Source organism: Triturus cristatus, chromosome 10 (genome assembly GCF_964204655.1).
Source record: "Triturus cristatus chromosome 10, aTriCri1.1, whole genome shotgun sequence".
In the NCBI taxonomy this organism is placed as follows: Eukaryota; Metazoa; Chordata; class Amphibia; order Caudata; family Salamandridae; genus Triturus; species Triturus cristatus.
In genome coordinates this window covers 757131387-757153201 of record NC_140593.1, presented here as the reverse complement: position 1 = coordinate 757153201, position 21815 = coordinate 757131387, and the positions used below count along the sequence as shown (strand labels likewise).

The 21815-nt window shown below is 44.1% G+C and overlaps 1 protein-coding gene across 4 annotated transcripts in view; it reads left to right on the top strand.

Moving 5' to 3' along the window:
* The window catches only part of BFAR (bifunctional apoptosis regulator), a 317639-nt gene that overhangs the window by 57267 nt on the left and 238557 nt on the right, over window positions 1-21815 (top strand). For all 4 annotated transcript variants that reach the window (XM_085628281.1, XM_085628279.1, XM_085628282.1 and 1 more), the window contains exon 2: window positions 10522-10629. The gene's annotated coding sequence lies outside the window, so the exon portion shown is untranslated. The remainder of the gene's footprint in view (window positions 1-10521; window positions 10630-21815) is intronic.

Genomic DNA, 21815 nt, shown 5'->3' with positions numbered 1-21815 from the left:
GCGCATGCACTTCATGCACTATCGTGATGCCTAATGTGCATATCTGTCTTCTTCTCGTCCACAGTGGATTTTCTAGTGGGGGAGAAATGGAGAAGTCAATAACACCTTAGTTGATTATCCTGACTTATTCCATCATGTCTCATCCATCCTTATGATTCGGACTGTGATGTTCTGTGTTTTATACATATACTTCTTCTGTACATTTCACTCTGGCACACCTTTTCCCTAAAATTCTGTATTGAATATACATATGGTGATCCTGTGAAAATATACATAATAGTCGGTTGTTGACTATATACATCTTAGATTTATATTTACAAGCACCTATATTTGAACAGGTTGTGAGTATTGTGGTAGGTCAAGATGCGATTTTAAAAGTATAGTGATTATACCTAATCCATCTATCAAGTGATAGTCCTCCCAGAGTGACATTAAAGCTCACACACTCTCTCGCTTACTCACTGCTATCTTTGTTCAGGGGATATGCGGATCTGGTGGGTGGTGCTGCCTTTTAGTCACTTTTTGTCTTTTATACAAGTCTGCCTGTGTGATATTCACTGAGATGGGGACCAGTAACGTGTTTTACAGCACTTTCATACTAAAGGACTTAAGTGTCATTGCATGGCAAGTGTGACATAAACCCTACCGTGGTGTGGTTCCAGATTATTGTAGTCCTCATATAGTCTGATATAAATATTGTGTCCTAAACGGGGAGTAACCAGAAAATTCAGTTACCCCCCACTTGAACCACATCTCTAAACACACCGAGCAAACCTTACCCTCTGAGGTTTCCCTTCATCCTTTCACCCTCCTCCCTTCCATTTGTCCATTAATCATTTCACCCTTTTAGGTAGTTATCCCTTCATCTGTCTATTCCTCCACCATTCCATTCTTTCATCCACCCCTTTACCCGTGTATATATATTCAGCACTCTCTTTCAACCCACATTTCCATCCATCTTTTCACTCTTTCACATACTCTTTCTCTCTTTTATATCTGTCAATTCTTCATCATTCTTCTATCCACTTGCCCTTTCACCTAACAGTTCTTTTACTCTCCCATCCATCTTTTGGCCCTTCCGTCCTCTGCCATCCATCTATAATATCATTTCGAAATCTTTTTTTTTTTTTTAGCATTTTGTCTGCAGAAGAAAGATGCCCACCTTTAGAGTGCAGTTCACTAGCCCATTGGTTCCAGTGGCATCCCCCATTTAGGCTGCGTATGTGGCGGGTCACTACACCACTGGTCCTAAATGTTGATTATAAATAATAATGCAGCTTTGGAGTTAACAATGATAAACTCTCCACCCAATGGGCTGATATTTTGTCTAAACATTATGTACAGAACAATAGTTCTGTCAGACAATGTTTCTGTATAAGATCTTCTGACGCACAGCTCCTACTGCTAGCAAGGAAAATACTTCCCTCTGTTCGCAGGTTGACAATAAATGGCTGAGGTACATAAAGCAGGGAACTATTTGTTTGGATTTTTTGGAATAGGTCTGGTTATCCTAAGTGGTACTTATTTTCTATACTTCCCATATATGTAAAAGTAAGTCAGCCTTATTGATATTTTGACCACTGCCTCATCACACAAAATCCTCTGTTGCGAGTTTATATATCTTTCATCTGCTGCCTTTCCAACCGGGGGCCGTGTCATGACCAGGTGCGCTGACTCAGCGCAGAGATAAGGTGCGCTGACTCAGCGCAGAGCTAAGTGCCAGTGTTTTTTGCATTGAAAGGGGCCTATTTATGGGATTTTCTCATTGGGCAGCGCAGCAAGGCATCTTGCTACGCTGTCCTACGCCAATTGAAAGTGCAGGAATGCACCGTATTTATTTAGTGCTAGCTAGACCCGAATATATCAGAGCTCTTTACAGGACATGTAATAGAAGGATTCAAGGTTGACATATTATATATGGGAGGAGCAAAAAAAAAAACAGTGAAACATTATAAAAGTAACACATAGTACAGCATTAGCCCTCTTAGACATTGGTTATAGAATAAAGTGTTACATTGGGTCAGATGACCATATCAAATGTTCCAGTTGGTGTCGAAAGTTCATGGGAGCAAACTGAAGTATTTGTTGATCAGTAGTGAATTGAGGTTCCATTTGAAACAAGTATAGGAAGAATTACAGCAGAGGTCTTTAGGAAGCGAGTTCCAAATCCATGGAGCATTCCCTGAGAGAGAGCATTTCTGGGATGATTTTTTAGGTCTCGCCTGAGCCAGCGCATGGGCCGCTCTGGCGAGACATTTAGTGAGTGGGCTTTAAAAAGTCCGACCACATGCTTTTGCTTGTGACCGAAAGCTTGCGGTTACGCGCGCGGCTATGCGCACAACCTCCATTTGGCTTTCCTCTCTTGTTCTCTTTATTTATCTTGGTTTCAATCGCGTCACTCGTGCTTTAACTGTAAAGATCTTAAGCTAAAGCGTGGTGCCACGATTGCTCAAAAAGTAAAGAAATAGAAAAAACATTTTTTCCAATTTCTTTACTTTTGAACCATTCGAGGCACCTGCTTTAGCTTAAGATCTTTACAGATAAAAAAGCGCGACTGCGGCGATTAAAACCAAAGTAAATAAAGAGGAAAAAAAAACGTGTCCACCATTTTTTCACTTTATTTACTTTGCTTTCAATCACGGCACTCACGCTTTGGCTGTAAACATCTCAAGCTAAAGCGCGGGTGCCCTGATTGCTTCAAAAGTAAAGAAATAGAAAAAAAATGTTGTTTTCTATTTCTTTACTTTTGAAGCAATCAGGGCACCCACGCTTTAGCTTGAGATGTTTACAGCCAAAGCGTGATTCATCTATTGCACCCGGACAGCAACTTGTGAACTTAGTCATCTTTGCTTTGTTTGCTTACCGGTGGCCTCGCACAGTACTATCAACTTTTAACTCTTCAGCATTGCCTACCAGCATCACTCCGACTAGTATGTGCACTTCTCATTCAAGACTTGTGCTTTTTGGATGCATTGTAATGGGGGTAGGGCTACGGCGCACATGAAGTGCAAGGTATCATAAATCCCGCAGACTCTGTAATCAGCCATCCTGTCTTCCTTCAAGTACATAATACCTGGCACTGACACAGCGAAACGACCTTACAACATAACCAGGTTGGCGTGGATAAAAAACACCATTAATGCACTTCGTAGGGTTTGTGGAGGTGACAACAAAACATGCCATGGTGCGTTATTGCAAGGAAACAAGCCCTGGAGTGGTTGAGAACAAGAGTTCGCACGCCGCACTTGCCGCAAAGTTTTTAATTTACCCCCACGCCTTCCCCAGACCACCAGTTTGCAGAACTCTTTAAAGTTTCATGTATCATCCAGGGTCACAGGAATTGTGCGCTTCTGCGGCCGTGGCATTTTAGGTATAATTGTGGGCTTGTCGCTTATGCCAAATAATCCATTATTTTCTACATAATCTTCAGAATTTACCGCAAAAATGTTTCTAGCTCAAACTGATCAAAACTTGCAATTTTAGCAACAACTCGTGTTTCCATGCAATGGAAGGCTCTTGGCAGAGGTTGACTGGTCACCTTTCAGTTGCCAATTGTTTTATGTGGGTGTTAAATCGGTGTTAATGGGGTGAAACATTTACGCAGAGACTGCTACCGTGTAAAATAAAGTAATACGGTCACAAAATGTGGCGCATTACGCCACATAATTTAGTTCAACCTGACACATAATTTGATCATTCCACAAGCCGCATAATTCTAGTGATACGGATCATACCCAAAACAAATTTTCGTCATTGAGGGCAATGTCCTATCGAACACGCACAACCCTTGAGGTATTCGTACACTTTAGGATCAATGTCATTGGTCCAATGAACGCACGCACGGAGTGTACTAAAAATGTGGGTGCTAAAATGAGAACTTAAACGATCTCGGGATGAAACACTGATCCAATGTACCCGAGTCCCGCCGGCTGTGCTAAGGGGTGTACACTGGCCGTGCACCTCTGTGTTCCAAACCCGTGGGATACATTTAAGACTTCAGTGCCATGGAGCACAACGGAATATCCGTCCATCAACAGACCGAAATTATTTTAATGATGACAATTGCTTGGCGCTGCCTTGCTAAAGGCTTTAAATAGCAGGCGCGACTATTACTAGGTTTAATTATACGCGTGGGAACTGTGGAAAGGTACCTGCAGGCTTAATTGGCCCGCAAACAGTTTGTAGATTCGAACCGCAACAATAAAATGGCACTAGGCGATTTTTGGGTCGTGAATCTAGGTTTACATCCTCTTTGGGCCAGCATCGGTTACCTAACCCTCTTCTCGGGGTAGACTCTGAGGGAAGATTGTCATTCTTATAGTGCTCGCAAAATTCTCTGTCCACGTTGTCTAAAATAATAATACAATTTATTACACTTTTTTGTTACATGCCCAAAATCCGCAGAGCTCGGTTAATTAATTCCTCTGGCGTTGTTGGACAAGTTACAACAGAATGCACAGAGGCTTCATCTTTTAAATGCATCAAATGCCACCGGGGTAGACGTGATCCACGCATACACCAAAAACACTTCTCTTTAGTTGGCAGTTGGCCCTTTTCGTGTTGTATTTAAGACATTTGAATATTTCTTCGTATTTTCTGTTGGGTTTTGTCTTTGGTATTAGTTGTATCCCTTCGGGTAATTGAATATGTGAACTAGCAATGTTCTTCATAATAAAATGCAGTAAATTATCCAACAATCCTCCATATAGCGTTTGTCGGTAGTTCCAGAAAAACCTAAAACATGTAAAAGAGTGAGGACTGGTCTGCAAGAAGGAATTAAATATAAAAAAAATATAGAATCATTTACGTGAGTGACACGGTCATCTCGTTTTATACATGGCGTTCATGTGTCTTTATTGCATTGAATATAATGTTGGATATTGAATTTTTTATTACCACATTTAATTACCACAACCTGTATCAACAAGCATTTGCAATGCAATAGGTCTCGCATTTGCGAGAGTTTAAGCTATTGGCATTGTAAATAACAATGCCTTTTATTTATTGGTTTTAAAAAGAAAGACATAAATAAAAGATATTGTCATTTACAATGCCAATAGCTGAAACTCTTGCAAATGCGAGACCTATTGCATTGCAAATGCTTGTTCTCCAAAGAACTTGGAACAGGGAGATGATTGTCTTTGAGCAGGAAGGGTGTTGAAATCGATCTGGTGTCCCCACTGCAGTACTTTCAGAACCCGTTTGTTTGTGGTTGTGGAGCACCATGCCTGCTGGAAATATTGAATCCTGCCACCGAACCTGTACTATGGCCAATCTATTATTCCCCTAATTGGGAGCGCTGGCTGGTGTTCTGGTGATCAGGTTTTCCCTTCTGAAGCTTCCTGGAAGAGAATCCGGGTTGAAACCTTGTTCTTGGTTCTATAGTCTGCTGCTGTTATGAAGGTTGTCTGAACGATTTTACCTTAAACTAAAAAGTGCCCCTTTGGGCAGACTGCTTTTGAAAAGACGACAAATGCTTCCTTTCTTTAAATATCTTATGACGTTTCTCCTCCAGTTCAGGCCCAAACAACTTATCCCCTTTAAAAGACATTCTCAAGGCTGCAGACTTTTGTGCAGACTGTGTAAGGAATTGTGGCTTTAAGAGGCACGCACACAGTAAATACTGCTGGGCCCACTCAGAAGTGTCTTCCTGATGATTTCTATCCCACGCGGTCATAATTATGGCCTCAAACGCACCTTCTTCGCAAACATGGGAGGCTACCAACCGCACGCTCATGCCCATTTGCCTCTACATGCCCAGCACAACCGCTCTCACACAAGTAAGACCGCCAGCATTAATTAAGGCATGCCGACGCGCAGGCTCATAGAGACCAATCTCCAGCCTGATGTGCACGCGTCTTGTGCACCTGCTGCAACCCCTTTAATAATGGCATGTTGTTTGTAAATGGTGAGGCCTCGAACTCCCATATCGAGGACGAGGGAAGTAGAAGTAATTGAAGTCCACACTTAAAGTGGCAAACGGAAAACTACTTGAAATGGAAAGTGACGGTCTAAATGGGGGTGTGCCGCACATTACTTGGGACCACTTGGCCATTGTATTTTTCTTGAACTTTTTCTTTTTTCCATTTAGTTATTTTCTTCTTCCATCTGTTTCCTGTATTGCCATTTCTTCTTTCTTTACACAATAAGTGGGGGTGACCATGACAAAAAGGGGCACTTTCCTACACAGGATAGCTAGTGCCAATATTTCCTATTGTTCTTAAGTATTGTAAGATTTGTTTATGTGCAGTCTGAGGCATGTTAGCATGTAATCTAGAAATTCACTCTTGCAGTTAATAGCATTCTTAATCTTTAATCTCTTATTAAGTGGTGTTCACTCCCTGTTGATATGCCTTCACTTACTACATCCAGTGAAGCCTCCTTTTGGGTTTAGGCACATCACCTTTTGGTTTCTGTCTTCACTTTTCACTAGTTGGTCCTTCATCGAATGTACCCTTCTTAACGTGATAGAGGGTCTTCTAGCTATAACTTATCTAATTATGAGGTTGTTCTTGATCAAATGGCAATGCTTTTTCAAGATCAATCTTACTTTCTCATGATTACTGTGATAAGTCGTAAGAAAACTGCACTTGTTCTCCTTTTTAGGTTGAGCATTCAAGACCTCTTGTATATACTTTAGTATATACTTATATGTGTATGTACTTTGTGGGCTCTGGAGATCAGCCCTGGGACTTGTCTGCTTCGGGACTTTTTTCTGTTCAACTGCCTCTATTTAATTGTCTTAATAGAAAACGACCAGCAGAGGTCAGTAAAATACCAGAATTGCTTTCTTCTGAGGGACTTTCTTTTTTTACATTTTTCTGGCAACTGCCTCTATTTAACTTTCTTGATCGAAAACTACCAGCAAAAGGTCAGTAAAATACCGGAATCACTTTAGCATTCTTGATTTCAGTCCATAGAAATTGTCTTCCATGAGCACCTGTAGAAAATATTTTTTTTTTCAAATCTTGTATTTTCAGTGATATGACCACCAAAGGCCCTGATTTTATATTAAAAACGGAGCTTTGGACTATACAATTTCTCTCTGAAAAGCAATCTTTCTCTCCATGTGTTTCCATACCGGGCATGTCACATAGTTTGGTGTTTATTTTCCCTCCATGTTAAAGAACAGTAGATGTTTCAGCACCCAAGCTAATGTGCTGCATAGCTAAATACATATGAGGTCCCAAAGGCGAGACCGATTTCATTGCAAATGCTTGTTCTAGTTGGCCTCAAAAAGGGCATTTTCCCACATACACTTGTTTTCCCTACTTCTTGCTGTACTAAGAATCTCATCAGAATATTTACTCTCATATATATTTAATATATGTAGCTCCTCCCATACCAGAGGCTTATGTTTCTGATCTGACACATTTGTTAGTCCACAATTCTGTGCCTTCTGCTAAAACGTTGGTTTCTAATTGGTTGTACGTTCTATATTGGTTTTTAGACTATGGAAGTTTTGGAAGGCCTTTTTCAAACATTCAATTGCTGGTTTTGTGAACACTACCCTTGCCAGAAGAAGCTTTTCTTTCTTTAGGAAACTATCTCTGCCTTGGTGGGTACATAATTGTGAGTAAGGAAAAATGTATGTGTTCCTTTGAAGAGGTAGAAGACCCAGGTTCCTTTCCCCTGTACAAATGCAAAACTAGTGCTGCTATATAGGCCCAGGCTGCACATTGGAGGCTTCCCTTTGGTTTCCGCCAATATAGGTGGATGAATGGGAGAGTTTTCTGGCCATGCCTTCCTACCAATGGCCCTCTGTTGAGAAAGTCACCCATGTAGTGGTAATTCTGTTCATGTACATGGCAGGCCAATGTCAGGTCTTGAAACCGGATTGAAGACCCACAGCAAAACAGCGAGGGATTATAAAACACCCATAGAGCTTTCCTCAGGTTGAGTCTTTTTCACAGAACTTTCCAGGCTGGATGAAGGAGTCCATCAACGGTTGGTGGCTTTGAAGTCTGACTGTGTAACAAAAGTTTAAAATCTGAAATCTTTCAAGTAACATTCTACAATTATTCACATTAACCAGCAATCAAGCAATTTACAGGGCTGTTCATTTTTTTGGTACTCTTAATGAGCCCTTTTTAGGTCTCGCCTAGCGACGCAGTGCATGCGCTGCTCGCCTTGGGGAGATCTATTGTCGTTGGTTTGTCGGCCGAAGGGGGACAGGAGATGTGCTTGTGTACAGAGGACAGGAGATGTGCACGCGTACGGTGCCGGCTCGCGGCGTTATCACAACCCCTGCTCGCTCCCTCCCTTCCTGTCTCTGAGGCCAGTTCTGCTTTCATTACATGCCGCTGCCTTTATCCTTCTGTCTCCCTCAAACCCCTATATTTGCTTCCTCCAGATAGACTGTTGCCACAGTCTCCACGGCCAAGCTTTGACTCGCCGTCCTGCAAGAGAGAATTTAGTGAACTTGAGCCAGCGCCTCTGCAGCATGTATAACCAGTGACTATGTTGAGGAAGAACAGCCCCAGCCCCGGTCATGGGATTCGTCAATACTAAACCAATGTGTGTATTCATTCTGTATGTTCGTGGTATGTGTGCAATGCGAGCGGAGCCAAAGGTCTGATCAGTGCTGTCAGCGTCAGAGGTAAATCCACAGTCAACTATGACTGATATTGTCTGCATTGTTACTGCAGCAGTGTCAGTTTTTATTACGTGAAATTTGACAATCACCCTGGAAACTAAGCCACGGCTTTAACTACGTGTAATTCCTATGTGGTGATTTTGCACTATAACAAAACAATACGAAGATTCCAAAGAAAAGGCTGCGCCTTCGAAAAACAGCAGTTAATGTTTTGTGATAAAGTACAAATGTGGAATGGGTATGCTGCCGAATAATCGCTTGAATTTGCGTTGCCACGCTTTCGAATGCACTGATTGCTTTGGCTGCATTTAAAAAACAAAAACTGTGTATTTAGGAAATCATTTGAATTTGCGTGGATGTCCGTGTACTTGCTTCGGAGTCTGCGCGGTTAAAATAAAACATCTGGCAGGCGTTGGCTCTTTGTGACCCTGTTTATATGCTCGGAGTTTTGCCTATAGTGTTTTTGGAAAATCCATCATTGGCCGACACGGAGCTTTAAATTATATCATACGCCACTGACAAGAGGTGAAACAAGCATTTACAATGCAATAGATCTCGCGTTTACGCGAATTTAAGCTATTGCCATTGTAAATGACAATGCCTTTTATTTATGTTTTAAAAACCAAAATAAAAGACATAGCCATTTAGAATGCCAGTAGGTCAGACTTGCGTAACTGCGAGACCTATTGCATTGCAAATGCTTGTTAGTTTGCAGCAGTGGGTATAAATCTGAGGCCTGATAACACCTGGTATTCGTCCAAGACTAAGATGATGTTGGCGGATCAGAGGCCTGTACCTCCCAGACAGGCTAACTAGTTTCAGCCAAGTATTTGTGGAGTGTAGATCTGTGGTCCGCATGTACATTTTTTTTACATATGGTGTTATTGGACTCCATTCTGAGAGCTGCCTTTGAGAATGCCTCTGTGCCTGCAGATGAGTCATAGGCCACCAATGCTCACTCTTACCCAGGCCTGATGAAAGAGCAGTAGCTGCTTCCAGATGGCAGTTTCCACTTGGATCTGTAAATAAATACAAAAATTAATAGAGGAACGTATGGGAGAAATGAAGGGGGGGGGGGGGGACAGCACACAGAGGCAGATGCACACCTGGCAGAGGGACACCATGGGCGTGAGAGAGAGCAACACTAGCGTTGGGTAAGGAAGAGAAACCTAGACAAGAGAGAGAAAAGCGCAGAGAGGAATGGGAGAGAAGCACATGGATGAAAGAGGACAACACGGACCAGGAGTGGGGAGAGAAGCACACACTGGGTGCATGTGGACTGCTTAAAAAGAAACAAAAGAGTAGCAGGGAGAAAGGAAAAGTGGATGGCGGAGAGAGAGGGACATGGAGCTTGTGGGGGGGTAGAGGAACATGCAAGTTTGTCTACTGGAAACACATGCACTCTTGTGGCGTGCTTAAGCAAAAAGAAAAAAAGTTCCCTAAAAGTGAGCAGAGAAAGAACACAAGTAAAAAGACTATGCTCCAGGGCAGTAACCGACACAAAATGGACACGGCAATCCATTGAATGAGAAACAAGCAACAATAATGGCAAGTAGGCTAAGCTTGCGCTGTCTGGTAGGCGTGACCTAACGGGGTCGATTCAGTTTGCACAAATTAAAGAAAGGAAGTCACAAGAGACCTTCTATGATGAATTTAAACAGCAACCACGTAATTCTTTCATTCTGAATGGAGGGCACTTAAGGCCCATGAGCATTTAATTACTTTACTAGTGATTAACTTTTAGTATTAAATTGCTGCTGAGTATTTCTTCCTTTTAGGTCTGTTTGGCTGCCCTGGTAGGTGAAGTGAAGATTATTAATTGCTTAGCCATAGATACACTCCTGCAACAAATTACATTTTGTAAATGTAGCTGTAATGTCTATGTGGTGAGAAATATATATATTTTTATATTTTTTTCTTCAAAGTTATTACACGTGGACTTTTTCCCTGAAGATGACCTAGTTCACATCGGAGAAATAAAGCGGCAGGCCATGAACGAGGATAAGATGGGATGACTTTGACAGACAGAAAAGGTAGGACTTTGGTATCATTACCGACAAGTACTTCATGTTGCAGTGGAGCTCTTACCCTCGCTGCAGCACTGCAAATGCTATGCCAGGATGCTTCTCCTTAGAGAGCGATACTTATGGGATTTATTTGCCTACAGGTTAAAGGCGCTTTAGCAATGCACAATATTAAATTTTCGTGGTGGGAGTTTCTCTATGTTGGTAGTGGTAAATATTCTATTTATTTATTTAGGCTTGTTTTCTAAGTACTGCGTATTGCATTGCTGCCCATTTGGAGCTCTTGGGGGACGGCCTGCCAGGAAAATAAGCATGGAAAAATGTACAGTGTAGTAAATTTGCACAGACTGGTGCTAATGTGAATTTACAGTTGCCGTCAGTGTAGAGAGAGAGCGATCCTTGAGTTCAAACCTTGAAGAATGTTGGCAAGACTGTGTGGCCTGGATATGGAAACTCCCTTTCTAGAGGTCGGTCTTGCACATGTGACTGATGATTGGACAGGACTTGAGGGCACTTGTTGATATTCTTCAAATAAGTGACTTGGGCTTCAAACTCTCAATAGAAACATCAAGTCTGCAGCCCAAATTGAAGATAGTTTTCATAGGCTCTCGAAACCTTTGCACATGAATCCTTAAGCCTTGCATTGAGAGTGACGGACAATGTGTTCTAAAGTGTGGAGCCCTGAATGTGGAAATTTGGACATGTTTTTCTTCTGGGTGTGTTGGTGGTCAAGATATTCAGTGTAGGTGATCTCAAACACCATAATGGTATATATTGCTGGAAGACTTTGGTTTGGCATCAGAACACTTCATGATGCTAGGTTTTACCTCTCAGACCGCTTGAAACCTTTCAGGACCAATTGCCAATACAGACATTCAACAGAGTTCTATGGAGCAACGTTTGTTCCAGATCTTAAACAATATTAAAGAGGGGTGGAGTTTTTTGTGAAATAACTTTGTCCAAAAAGACGATATGCTTCAGAATACTACTTGTCCTGTGGAGAATCCACGTGTCTCTTTTAGTGTCATGTACTGAGGTGACTAATAAGGTTTGCATTCTCAAAATGTCAGAGCTCTCCTAATAGCCTCTTTGAGTATATAGACCTCATATTATAACTGGTTGAGATCCTGTCAAGGCTCTGATTTTGCCACATTTCCGCAAATCTATACATGGGCTGGAGGTAGGCAAGACACAGTAGTTCATGGAATGCCTTTTGAGTCTATGCACTCCCATAAACTAATATGTTTAATGGTATTCACCGAATCCTCTTCAGTAAAAGGTTGGACGTTTAGTCCTGTCAAGACCAGAAGTAAAACCTTTTCTAGGGTGGGGGAATAAAGGGTGTATGAAAGTAAACTTAAATTTCGATAATATAATTCACTGAGGTTTTCTAGGAGTACAGTTTCCAGGCTTACACCTGTAATCCCTTGTAAATCCAAGCAAGATTTTAATATACTAAATTGCAAAGACAAATGACTGCGAGTGCATTTATGGGACTAAAATACCTGGGCACCTAATTTATTTTCATGTTGCCCGTAGTAGTTTTACAGTTATTCCCCATTGTTCAAGTTTATTTTAAATGCTTCAAATACTTTTAACTAAACGATTCACCATATAATTGTTTTCATATTGCACAATAGTTCAGCAAAACCTTTTTTTGTTAATTAAGAAAATGTATTTATGTATATGAAAGCAACACATTGCTAATCCTGCTTTCTTTGTCCTCCATATGTTTATGTATAATCAGAGAACACTCCACCACCATTTATGAACTGCCTTACAACTTTCACAGTTTCAAGTAATGACATTAAACATCTGCCTAATCTTATAATGGAAACGAAAATGTTTCGAACTGGCACTTTTTTACATGCCACATCAAGGCATTTTGTGTCTGTAATTGCCTCTGCTCCCACAAACGAGACCTCAGACTCGTATTCAACTTGTAGTATATCTCATGCACAGAACCAAAGCTTCTGAAAGGCAGTCCAGATATGTAGGCTTGATTTAGTTAAAATAGTGGTTCAAGAGGTGTAAAAAACGTGCCCCACCTGTTGTTAGCCAAGAGTTTAAAACAATGTATACCAACAGCTTCAAGAGTCCTTCAAGGTTGACAGCAAATGCTTACCTGGCAGTCACTCTCAAGAGATAATCCAGTGCACCGTGGAGTACCCGGAATAAACTGCAAACCTGCTCCTTATTTCCCATAGCCACGGACCTTGTTTAACCTAGAAACCGGCTGTCTTGATTTGTGCTAGAACTGCTCCCGGATTGTCCTGAAACCATCGAAGTGTCATCTGAGAAATGGGAGTGTTCCTCACCAGTTTTGACCACACAGATCTCACTCCTGTAATCTTTGTGCATGCTCTAAAATGAAACATCCTCAATTAAAATATTCTACCTGTGCATGATTGTGTCTGTGAGAAATTTCTGGGTGTCTTGGAATCACTGAGACTGGGGTTCTCTGAAGCATCCAAAATCGCAACCAAAAACAGGGATCTAGGAAGAGGTGAAGGACAAGTCATCATTGTTTCTGACCAGGTTTTCTGCTCAGAAAATTTCGAAACGGATACAAACACTTTAAGTACTAGGTGATCTATTGATATACAGCCAGTAATTTCCTTTGTATGGGCTTCAGTGTACCCCCTCCCACAAATGTCATGGGACACTTTCAGTGATCCCAGCCTCTTCTCTCCATCTCAAAGACCGCTCTAATTCTGAGTGTCATGAAAATGTGGGCTGAAAACACATCAAACACATACCTTTTTTTCTAATGGTCCAAATACCTATTTCTCTTAATCTTCAAGGGTACACTGCCTTGGAACTCACAGGGTGTTTTAAAAGAACCCTCACTCACCTACCTAGTAGTTGGTATGCTTAATTATTGGGTTCCCACCTTGGTCGCCAAATGCTACCAGGGTTTGCTACGATGGCCGATTATAATGGAGCTGTTTTTGGGGGGGGGAAATCTGTGACTATGTGTATTAGTGAAGGATGATGTTAAAATTGGCTCGAGATTTCCTGTCACAATTCGTGAAGTGGAAGTCTTGGTCAATGTTAAAAGCAATGTGGCATAATTAGTTGATCCCACTTAACCCAAGTGTGGTCAACATGTTTAAACCATCATTTTTACATGCCTTTCGGGGTCAGTGTAGCTTTCGTCAGGACCAGAATAAAAAAGGCATGTACACTCTGGCATACAAAAAGGTGTGTATGGTTTGTACTTACATACCCAAGCGTTCAGGCGAAAATCGCCTCTTGCGTTTCATCGTGTAAAAAAGTAGAGTTATGAGAAAATGGCATTATTGACTTGTAGTTAGATTCTGTGAGGAGCCAGGTATAGTTACTTTTTTTCTGGTTCCTCTCAGTGACCATTTGCCACACATGTGTGAGATGCATTTAGTATCATACTATGTAGTACACCTTCCTAAATGAAGATGTGCATATACAATAGAACACATGAATGTTCTCGTAAAACAAGACCAACACAAAGACAATACACAGACATATCATTTAATCATAATATCCTTAATCAGAGTGACCAATCACTTTTTACTGTCAGATCTTGTGTGTCTGGCAGAATCCTAGAAACAGTCGCCAGCTTTTGTTCCACTGCCCTCATGACTGTCCATTTTACTTGCAGTGCTGTAAGTGAAATCTCATATATATGCGTTAGAAAAGGGTTTCTTGTTTCCTGTCCCTTTTTGCTTCTCATATTAGCCAACGATGCTATACACTGGGCATGCGTGGATGTCAACTCGCATGCAGTGCAACATTCTTTTCATATTGGGCTTTAATTTGAATTAAGTCATATAATTGCTTATTAGGTGCTCCGTGGTAGTGCAGGCTTGTTTAGTATACAAAATGTAGCTGACTACGCTAATCACTGGCATCTGCGTGTGTGTTGAATAGTCTGCATGCAGCGGAAAGACTTATTCTTGAATGCAGAGGAAGGACTTGATCTGGGTATATAAATATGGAAAAACTAACTTTTAGTGTAGTCGCATCTGGCCACCTGGGATATTCCGAGGGAGTGGACCCTGCCGTCATACTCTGCAGTTTACGAGAAAATAGTTATTTAAAATGTTAAAGGATACTTTTCTCTGCGTCTATAGTCAGCCCCCCCCATTATTGTATATTCCACTTACTTCGTCAACGTGCCTCACCCTCCGTTGTACCTGCACAACCTCGGTAGTCCTGCAGCTTATGAATTGTGTCTGGTTTCCCCCTTAACCCCTTCCATGCACAGGATGGCCGGGCCCCGTCCTACGCCACGGTGCTCGTGTGTGCAGGACGGCTCCTTGCTATCCTCGCACATGGCAGGGAAATCCCTCTGGTGCGGGCACCAGTGGAATTTCCTTTTTCCTCTGACAGCCTCGGGAGCTGGGGAAGGACTTCCCCAGCTCCCGAGGCAGTCTCTGTTGTTTCTGTGCAATGAAGATCAGCACGCACGTCGCGCTGACTTCATTGCACACAAACCAAAACTAAAATGGTCCAATAGCCTCATTTCAGTTTCACTTTCTACGTGCTCAGGGGGCTATCTCAGCCCCCCCAAGTACGTAAAAAGATGGGAGAGGTATCATTGGAAAGTGGAGAATCTCCCCTTTCCTTTCCAATGGTATCCCTCCCTAGTGGATCCCTGCTTGGGGATTGCCCCAGGAAGCCGATCTCCAGGCAGGGATCCACCCACTACACAGCAGGGAGAGGGGAGAGGCCCTTTGGGCAAAGGCCTTTGCTCCCCCAAATTACTTTTGACCACTACAGTCTTTCTGCCCCCCAAGGGAAACCAGGGATTTTTTTTTAATTTCATGTAGGGGTGGGGTCTGCCCAAAATGGGCATGACAATGCCTCTTCTCCCCCCCCCCCCAGAGAAATTCCAGTCTTTCTGCCCCCCCCCCCCCGGTGGTCTGACGGAGGCAGTAGCCCCCAATCTAACCCACTAGGGGACAGAAAGCTCACTAGAAGCCAGGGATTTTTTTTATACTCGATTTAGGGGTGGGGGCTGCCCAAGATGGGCAGGCCAATGCCCCCACCCCACCGCCCCCCCAAAATGCAACAGTCTTTTTGCCCCCCTGGCCTCCCCTGGGGCGGATGGGGGCAGTAGCCCCTGACCTGCCCACGGGGGGGCGGGCAGAAAGCCTACTGTACACCAGGGATATTTTTTTTAGGATCTAGGGGTGGGTGCTGCCCAGCATTGGCATGCCAATGCCCCCACACCAAAAACAATTACCACAGTCTTCCTGCCCTCCTCCGGGAGGCATATTGGGGGCAATAGCCCCGTATCTGCCCCCCGGGGGGCAGAAAGCCCAAAAGCCTCAGGATTTGTTTTGTTTTTCAAATTCAGGGGTGAGATCAGCCCAGAATGGGCATGACAATGCCCACACCTCCCCACCAAAAATAGCCACAGCCTTTCTGCCCTCCTTGGGGGCATAACATGGCAAACCCCCCCCCCCCCTCCTACCTACCCCCAGGGTGGCAGAAAGCCCACTAGGTACAGACTCTTTTTTAGCAATGAGCCTACCTGTGGATTTTGGGCCCTAGCGCTTCCAGCACATAGGGAAACCTAGCAAACCTATACATGTTTGAAAACTAGACGCCAAGGGGAATCCAGGATGGGGTGACTTGTGTGCCTCTCACCAGGTTCTGTTACCCAGAATCCCTTGCAAACCTCAAACTTCCATTTCTGTGATGGAAAGTTCTGGGATCTGCTTGGATCCACAACATTTCACCAACCTGCAATCTCCAAAGTCTTCAGAGAAAAATGGTACCTCACTTGTGTGGGTAGGCCTAGAGCCTGCGACAGGAAACGTCCCAAAACGCAACGTGGACACACCACATTTTCACAGTGAGAATTGACCCTTTTTTTGCAAAGTGCCTAGCTGGAGATTTTTAAACTCTAGCTCTGCCGTCACCTAGGGAAACCTAGCAAACCTATACATTTTTTTAAACGAGACATCCAGGTGAATCCAGGATGGGGTGACTTGTGTGCCTTTCACCAGGTTTTGTTACCCAGAATCCCTTGTAAACCTCAAACTTTGTAAAAACGAAACAACAAAAAAAACATTTTCCTCACATTTCTGTGGTGGAAAGTTCTGGAAACTGTGTGGATCCACACATTTCCTATCACACAGCGTTCCCCCAGGTCTCTTGATAAAAATGGTACCTCACTCTTGTGGGTGGGTCAAGTACGAGACAGGCAAGGGCCCAAAACGTATTGTGGAGACATCAACATTACCTATCACAAAACAACCTTTTTTTGCAAGGGGAGTCAACTGGGTTTTTGGCCCCGGGCTCGGTGGCCATCTTGTGAAACTACCGAACTCGCACATTTCTGAAAACTAGACACCCTGAGGAGTCAAGCGAGGTATTCTTTGTGTGTCCCCCAACGTTTTCCTATGTAAAGGGCCCGCTTAACAAGAAACCCTTTTCTAACGCATATATTCGATTTCACTTAACAGCACTGCTTGTAAAAATTGACAGCCACAAGGGCAGTGAAACAACACACTGGACTTGTCCCAATCCAGATTCCGCAGCTACCACAGCACCGAAACCGCCCTCATCGCCGCCACTGACGACTTCAGGATCCTGCTGGACAATGGTGAAACCGTGGCCCTCATCCTCCTTGACCTCTCAGCCGCCTTCGACACAGTCTGCCACCACACCCTATGCACACGCCTCCATGACGCGGGGATCCGTGACAAAGCCCTGGACTGGATCACCTCCTTCCTCACCGGCAGAACCCAGCGAGTCCGCCTCCCTTCATTCCGATGCCACCAATATCACCTGCGGCATACCCCAAGGAGCATCCCTCAGCCCAACTCTCTTCAACGTCTACATGGCACCGCTCGCCAACATCGTCCTATCGCACAATCTCAACATCGTCTCATACGCCGACGACACCCAGCTGATCCGCTCCCTCACCAAGGACCCCGCCACTGCCAAAACCAACCTCCACGAAGGAATGAAGGCCGTTGCCGAATGGATGAAGAACAGTCGCCTGAAACTGAACTCCGACAAGACGGAGGTCCTCATCCTCGGCTCCACCCCATCCGCCTGGGACGACTCCTGGTGGCCAACCGCAACTGGGATTCATCCTGGACTCATCACTATCTATGACCCAGCAAGTCCACGCCGTCTCCTCCTCCTGCTTCAACACCCTCCGCATGCTTCGGAAGATCTACAGATGGAGCCCCACTGGAACCAGAAGGACGGTCACCCAGGCCCTTGTCAGCAGCAGACTGGACTACGGCAACGCCCTCTACGCGGGAACCACGGCCAAACTCCAGAAAAGACTTCAACGCATAAAGAACGCCTCCGCTCGCCTCATATTCGACATTCCCCTCCACAGCCACATCACTACCCAGCAGAGAGACCTGCACTAGCTCCCCGTCAACAAGAGGATCACCTTCAAGCTCCTCACCCACGTTCACAAAGCACCTACACCCCAAACCGCCAGCTTCGCTCTGCTGACCTCGCCCTAGTCACTGTTCCATGCATCCACCGAACGACCACCGGCAGCAGATCATTCTCCCACCTCCCCATCCACTTGCGACAGACCCAGGACCTGCTGACCTTCAGAAGACTTCTCAAGACCTGGCTGTTCGAGCAGTAGCAGCATTCTCCCCCCACCCCCCCCCCAGCACCTTGACGGGTGAGTAGTGCGCTCTATAAATGGATTGATTGATTGGACCAAAATCTGACAACTGTTTCCAGGATTCTGCCAGACACACGATCTCACAATAATAAGTGATGAATCACATTGTCCTTAATCAGTGACTAAACGATATGTCTGTGTATTGGGTTTGTATTTGTCTCGTTTGTCGAACATTCACATGTTCTATCGTATTAATTTATGAAGATGTACCACACGGTATGATACTAAATCTATCCGACACATATGTGCCAAATGGTCACAGAGAGGAACCAGAAAAAAGTTACTATACCTGGCTCCACACAGAATCTACCTTCTTGTCAATAATGGCACTTTATCATAACCCTACTTTTTGCAGGATGAAACGCTAGAGGTGATTTTCTCCAGAACTCTTGGGTTTGTGAGTACAAACTACACACACCTTTTTGCATGACTGAGTGCGCATGCGTTTTTTTGATTTTGGTCCAGACGAAAGCTACACTGACCCTGAGAGGTATTAAAACATGATGACTGAAACATGTTGACTACACTCAGGATAAGTGGGAACAACTAAATATCCCACATTGATTAACCATTGCTTTTAACATTGACTGAGACTTCAAACCAGAAAAATTCACGAATTGTGACAGGAAATCTCGAGCCAATTTTAACATTACCCTTCACTAACACACACACAGTCACAGATCCCATAAAAAAACAGCTCCGCTGTAAAAGGGCATCGTAGCACACCCTGAAAGCATTCGGCGACCAGGGTGGGATCCCAATAATTAAGCATATCACACAGTAGCTAGGTGAATGAGGGTTCTTTTAAAACACCCTGTGGGTTCCAAGGCACTGTAACCTTGAAGATTATGAGAAATTGGTATTTGGAACATTAGTAAAATAGATGGCCAACTCGTTCTTTTTTTGTTATAGTATTGATTTGCTGGTAAGGCGAATGAGTCTCTACTCGCACTTCTCTCTCTTTCACTTTGGTTTATATACATCAAATACAGATACTTGTGAAATCATTGAAGACTTTAATAATGTTGAATTCATTCAGGTAGTGAAGCAGCCAATTTACGTGGAAGTCCTATTATTAACAACGTGTTCCTTTTCATCCCAAAACTGAAAGTTATATACCACTATCTTGTTCAGACCTGGTATATTTAAACTTCACCCTGCATGAACTCTGCAGCAAACCACAGCATCCAATGGGTGATAGGATGACTCAAGTTAAAAGTGAAATGGATCATATTATAAATTAGTTGCTTCTCAAACACAGTGGTTACCAAAGGAAATCATTGCTTAGGACTTGGAGACAAATAATTCACTGCAAAACTAACTCAAACAAAATTGAGCCAGATTGAAGAGGACTGGAAACTGTTACTTGTCAATCTGGCCTGGTTACATTTAGGTCTCTTATTACTGAAAGGGCAATGATTTGGATACACGGCTTGAAAGTAATCTGCTGTTCCACAAATAATCAGTGGAGACAACACTAGGCATTAGAGAAAAGATCAGTTTTGCAGGGTTTGATATCAAGATTTACAAGCATATTCCGGATTAGCAGCAACCTCTTGATTGACTCAGGGTGAAGGCCCAAATAAACACACATTGGGATAATCTTATCTCAGCAGAATTGCAGCGTCGGCAGTAGTGGCTTCCAGACGCTGCAGAATAAAAGCCTTTAGGAAAAAGAATAATAGATTACTTGCTTCTCCAAGAACAGCAGTTTGTCACATAAAATAGAAGACTTTTGACCTTGAAGATTGGAAAAGTGGGAATGCCCATGTCATAGTTCAAAAGGTGCCCCTGAAGCTGTAGTTGTGGTCAATCAATGCACAGTGCAACTGGGTGTGATTATCAAAAAACAAAATAACCCATGTCAAAAGATTTGTTGATGCCCATCAGTGGTTGTATGTAAGTGTGGAATAAGATTGGAGAGTGAGGAGCCTATTGGGATCTGAGGTGAAGATTGATCAGAGCACCAGACCTTGGTCTGAACCGAAAATATGGAAGAAATCCATGTTGTGGCCACTGCATAATGATCAACCACTACTAGCCATTGGATTAGGATAGAATGGAAATCTGTATCAAAGGCTGGGGAATGATCTAGGATAATAGGTCTAGCAGTGGGCCCAGTATCTAGATTTATTGTGAAGTCATCCAGGGCTATAATCAAGGTGGCTTCACTCGCCATGCCTAGGTGAAAGCCTAGCTAGGATGAGTCCAATAACTCTGCTTTTCATGGTAGTTAGACCATGAATTTTTCACTCATCTTAGATTTAGCTGGGAGTAGAGAGAAAGGCCTGCATCGAAAGAGACTGTAGTTACGATTCCTTACCTTAGAATTACCCCCAGGCGTCAGACTGGATCCAGAGAATTTTTAATAGCGGTACCCCTGTGCGACGTGGCATCGGTCGACTCCACGTCTCTTGTCGTGGTCGCCGGGATGGCGTTGCGATGTCTACTTGGATGCCGCCCTTGCACGCTGACGTCTGTTCTTTCTTTTTCCTTGCCAGCCAGCTTAGATCTGGAGAGATTGTCTCCCTTAGTCACTTTTTAACTAAACCTTTTTCAACCTTGTCAATGTCTTTTTTCAGAGTTCAACTCCGGGTAGCACGAGGGATGTCCCGGTCGAGAGGAAGGTCGTGGGACCGGTCACAGAGCCACCACCACTCGTCCTTGAAGTCTTCGCAGTCATCAGGTAAGTCGGAGCTGGAACACCCCTTGCCCAGCTTCGAGATTTTTACGAGGCTCTTCATAGCATTTTTGGGCAGCCTGACTCCGCGGGTGCGCCTTCGGGCCCCACAGACTCGTCTGTGGGCCCAGGAACTTCAGTGGCGGCTGCGCCGCCAGTGGGCCCCCAGGGATTCAGGCCTGGATCTGGATCAGCGCCGGTCGACCACATGGTACCTTCCCTGACCCCGATTGCAGTAATGAAGCCCCTGATGCCAGTAGTGTCCCCAACCAGCATGAACGCAAGCCTCACCCCTGCCTTGGACCCGGTGCCGGACCGACATCGGTATAGATGCCGGAGGCTACTCTTGTACCATTGTTCATCCCTGGCGATCCCTATCACCTTGAGCTGCGACCAGAGGAGGGTGTGGAGGACTGGGAGGGGTCTATTGACCCTCTAGCTTACCAGCTTGAAGAGCCGGGCTGGCGAGAGGAGTTTGGTGATGCCAGTGTTCTGGATACCTCCCTAGACCATGGCATGCTCTCTTTCCCCCCCCCCCCCCATGCCCCCACTGTGGCTATGGAGGAGTGAGCTTCCTACGCTGTAGAGTTGCGTAGGGCAGGTGAGGCCTTGGGTATCGAGCTTCTTACTGTGGCAATAGGACTAACCTTCTGACAGAGGTGCTTCAGGCGTCAGCAGCCTCTTCGAAGCCACTGCTGTCTTTTAATGAAGCTCTCACTGACATCCTTCTGGGCACTTGGTCCAAGCCCAGCACAGGGGCTCCTGTGGATAGGATGATTGCCCAACACAACTGCCCCCCCCTGGGCGACCCACTTTTCCGCTTTCAACATCCAAACCCCGAGAGCTTGGTGGTCCAAGACTCAT